Genomic DNA, 4,545 nt, shown 5'->3' on the forward strand with positions numbered 1-4,545 from the left:
AATCAACAACAAAACTTACAAAACAAAAATAAAGTAGCGAATTCCAAAGGAACAAATTTGTAAATTGCTCCAAGAGGTGGAGCTTCGAAAGAGAGAGGGATGTGTCTAAAGGCGCTGTCACCCCAAACACAATTTGACCCCGAGCTTCTAGGGCTTTGAAATGACTCAAAACGAATGCCCACATTTGAGTAGGAAATTTTCATGGAAGAAAGCATCACAGAGACTGGCTTCTCCAAAGAGAAAGCGAGTTGGTGGTCTCCAGGAGATAAACCTGTAAGCGTGGGGACGGGGTAATTTTATAATTCCAAGATTTTCTGTTTTGAAGCTAGGAAAGATATTGCCAGTCTCTGCTCGGGGCAAAAGCAAGGCGAACGCCGCAGCCCATCCGGACGGTGCGTTCCGAGCGAGGTCCAGGCGGCCTCTGTCGGGCACAGCACACCTGCGGCCAAGGCCGGTGCCCCAGTCCCAACAGCACCACTAACACGGCACCAACAGCCTAGACAATCAGAACCAAAGGTAAAAAAAAAAAAAAAAAAGAAGAAGAAGAAAAGGAAAAAGAAAAGAAAAGTGGAAACGAGCTCTATTCCCCTTGCTAGTGACGCGTCCCCAGGGACGGACAGTGTGCTGGGCGGCGGGGGCGCAAGGCTGCGCCGGGAGCAGAAGGCCGCGAGATGAGGTGGCCCGGGGCCACCTGGGCCCCTAGGGGCTGGACGTCAACCAGTAAGAGGGCGTGGGACCCCCCGCAGGCGGCTGCTGGGACGACTGCAGCCGGAGGTGAGCTGACCGTTCTGGAAGAAGCCCCCGCTCCACCGCGGCCCCAACTTCGTTTTGCCAATTAAGATGCAGACCCGCTGCAAGTGGGAGCGGAAACAAACTGCCCACGGCCGAGGCAGATGGAGGAGAGCCCAGCGTCCTCCAAGCAATGCACGATCCCCTGGCCGTTGGCCGCTGAGCCCGCCCCGAGTGCTTCTTCCAGACTCAGCTTCCCCCTCGTACAACGAACGGCTCCCGGACCCCTTCGCGCGCGGAGCCATTTCACAGTCCCGTCTGGGAGGCGCTGGAGTAGAAGAAGTGTGTGGGTGGAGAGGAGGCGGTTCTGCAACCTACACCTGAATGCTTAGGGGATTCGGTTGTGGGAATGAGGTGGTCCCCTCCCAGTCCCGCAGCCTCCAAAGGGGCTGTAGGGTGTGAGGGGCAGAACATGGGTGGGGAGGAGGCCGGTTCTGCGCTCCGAGGGCCCTCATCCAACGACTGGGCGGCGCCGAGGACCCCCTGCCGCCCGGAGCCCCTCGCCGCCCGGCTGCTAGGGAGGGCGGCTGGCCCGGGGCGCTGAGGTCACCTTTTCCACTGCGCCCGCCGCGAGCGGGACGGTTTCCGGGATTTTCGCGGCGGCAGCTAGAGGCCTCGGGAGGGGGGATGTCCCAGGCGTCGGGCTGGCAGCTGCGCCCCTGGGGTGGGGACTGCGATCCCAGACTGCACCCCACTGGGGAGGAGGCTTCCCCTCTCTCGGCCTCGGTGTCCTAGACAGGGAGGGGGTTCCCGTTCTCTGGGAGCCTCTTTTTTCGGCCGCCAACGCGGCAGTGCCTGAGCAGAGGAGGCCCCGCCGCCGCCGGTTTTGTGTAATTTTCGCCGAAAAGGGGTTTATCTGCTGGTTTGCCCTGGGGTCGGGTGACGGGGAGGCTGCGTCTAGCAGGAGCCAGGGGGGCCAGAGACAGACCTGCGAGGGAGGTGTTTTGGGCGACCGGGGGCAGGACCCTGGCTCTGTCAGCCCCTGGAGCCAGCTGCGGTCTCCCAAAGCTCCCTAGGCGCTGGGCATTCTCCTTCCAGCCCTCAGGGCCTCATTCCCAAAGCCGCCCTCTGCTCATGCTGCAAGGCTGGCCTGGGGCTGCAGGAAATGGTCCTGGTCAGTGTCCAAGGAGCTAGGGGTGTACACCTGTGGAATGGGGTGAGGGCTGGGCTGCACTAGTCTTCTGACTCCCCAAAATCTAGACATGAGGCCTCCATCCTGAAAATGACCCCTCCCCCACAAACTGACCAAGGAACTATCCCAGGAGGATGGCTTGTAGTGAAATAAGTTTAGTGACAGCTGATGAACAGTGTGATCCTTGAATCTGGAATCTGGCGACCATTTTGAGGATGTGAGACCCTCAGGTCTTGAGCATGGGGCAGAGATGGTTCAAATTTGGGTGGCTTCTGTTAGGGCCCAAATAACAGGGGATGGGACAGAGGCTAGCTGGGCCTACTCAGGGAGAAACCGCCACTAGGCTATGCCCTTAGGGAGAAGTAGAAGCCAGGGGGTGAGGAGGGGGCAGGGGCCCTGCTAAGATGGGGGAGGTGAGGGAGGAAGTCGGGAAAAAGGGCTTGATACGGCTCTGTACAAGGAGCAATAGTAAACCAGCCCTACTCACTGTAGTCCCTGCACCAGGCCCTGCCTCTCTCTAGGCCTCAGTTTCCCATCTGAGAAAGGAGATGGTTGAATTGAGTGATACCACTGCACTCATCTAGGGAGGGTTCTCTGAGTCTACCTATGGGTGAGGGGAGCCGAATGGCTGCCCCGGCCTCCCAGGAGATACTGGCTTTTTTCTATTTGCCAAGTAGGATGTCGGTGGCTGCTTGGCCAACAGTGACAGGGCCAGCTTCCTGGTCTCTTGGTCTCTCACGAGGTGGCCTGCTCAGTGTGGGATACTGTTGCTTTTAGTGGTGCCCTCTCCACCCTTTCCAAAGAACCATGTAGGCTCACAGCACCACTCATTGAGGGAGTCTGAAGCAACTGGCGGCCATTGAGGCCACCTTCTTTCAGTCCCAGTGGTAACTGAGTTCAGAAAGTCATGCAACAACTGGGAAGGAGAGACAGTGGGCTCTTGGGATTGGGATCTTACCAGAGAAGGTAGTCTTTGTCCTCACTCCAAGCCCTACAGACAAAGGATCTGGGCCACTTCCTAGTCCTCCCCACCTGCCCCCCACCCCCACCCCGAGTCTGGGGCAGGGGCCAGGGACTGAGGGCCAGCCTGAAGGCCTCCCCACCAGCAGCTGGCGCTGGAGAAAGGACTTCAACTTGGGTGGGGGGCATGGCCACAGGTGTGGTAAGCTCTAGTTACCTGGGGTGAAGACTGAGGCCCCGCATGGAGCTCATAGAGGAAGTCGGGGTGGCCCAGGACACTCACAGTGCGTCAGGCGCTGACTGGCAATGGCGGATGGGGCTGGGAGGTAGGACCAGTGATTCCTGAGAAGGAGGAGAAGGGCAGGTACTCCTCCCCCTACCTCCTGGGGACACTTCTGCCCCCTTGCCTGGAGGAACTGTTTTCTCTCCAAACAGACCTAAGGGCTCCCAGGGTGCAGGACCCTCGGCGTGCAGGACTCCCTCACTGAGTTCTCACAGTCTCCCTGGAGCCAGGTGTCAGCATCTCCTCAGGACAGGTAAGGAAACTGAGGCCCAGAAAGGGTCAGTGGTTTCACCAGTAGTGGCAGGACCAAAGAGAGGAGTTCAGTGTAGAGTAGCTTTGGGGTCGTTCACTCCACGGCTTGGGTTTATACTCTCTAATGATAGAAAGAAAGATCTAGAGAAGGCACTGCCAACTTCCTCTATCATGTTGGAAGTTTTGAGGCTCCGCAATGGAGCCAGGTCCCACCAGGGTTTGGTCTTTACACTCTCAGAGCAGCCTGTGGCCCCCTCGCCCCACTCCGCCCAGTAACGGTTTCTTGATACTCCAAAGCTGGGTGAAGACAAAGCTGCATCCTTCCCTTCTCCTCGAATCCTTTTTCTTTTCTAACTAGGGGGATGTAACCAGCCCACAGCCTCCTGGGGGCTGTCAAGACGGTTGTGTCCATGGATCACTTGAATTTGCAAATCAAGCAAATCTCGGCTGGAGAACTTTTTTCTCTCACGGCAGCCCGGAGAGAAATGAGGCCGTACATGGTAAACTGAGGCAGAGGTGGGCGGGGTGCACAAATGCCCCTACCGCTCTGCCCCTTGCATCCCTGCACGCTGCCTCACCCTTGCCGGGTTGGCGTTCTTGAGCCCGGGACTGGAGGCTGCTCGGACCACCTCCTTCCCAGCTGAGGAGCGCGGCCTTTGCCCCTCCTCCTCCCGACCTTTCCGGGGCTACCTAAAAGCCGATCAAGCCGCTCGTTTTCTAGCTGTCCCCTTTCTTTACCGCCCCCTCCCTCTGCCCCGCCTGCCTCTGTGCCCTCCGTCACGTCACAGCCCGCTGGCTCTCACGCCTCTTTTGGTCTCTGTGCACATCTCGGTGGCGTCCCTGGTACCCTCACATCACACTCTCTCGACTCTTGTTTGGCCCACGCCGTCTCCCTCTGCCCCCTCTCTCACCTGTGTCGTTGATCCCTCCGACTCTCGTCTCTGGGGGTCTTGCCTCCCGAACTCTCCGGCTCTCTCTTTCCAGGGCGTGCGCTCCGCTGGGTCTCCCTCGGTCTCGGTCGGCCGGCCTCTTTCACGCGGCCCCCTCCCTTCTGGCCTCCCTTCCGCCTCCCTCCCTTCTGTGTCCCTCCCTCCGGCTCAGCCTAGGGGTTGGGGGCGGCGGCGCGGGG

General features: G+C 59.2%; 1 long non-coding RNA gene across 1 annotated transcript; it reads right to left on the reverse strand.

Moving 5' to 3' along the window:
* Positions 1–2,056: 2,056 nt before the first annotated feature.
* LOC105553385 lies at positions 2,057–4,135 on the reverse strand. Its single transcript, XR_001008141.1, has 2 exons — positions 3,099–4,135; positions 2,057–2,457 (listed from the first exon to the last, which is right to left on the reverse strand). It is a non-coding gene; the product is annotated as an uncharacterized LOC105553385 (long non-coding RNA).
* Positions 4,136–4,545: the final 410 nt, after the last annotated feature.

Source organism: Mandrillus leucophaeus, unplaced genomic scaffold (assembly GCF_000951045.1).
Source record: "Mandrillus leucophaeus isolate KB7577 unplaced genomic scaffold, Mleu.le_1.0 Scaffold593, whole genome shotgun sequence".
In the NCBI taxonomy this organism is placed as follows: Eukaryota; Metazoa; Chordata; class Mammalia; order Primates; family Cercopithecidae; genus Mandrillus; species Mandrillus leucophaeus.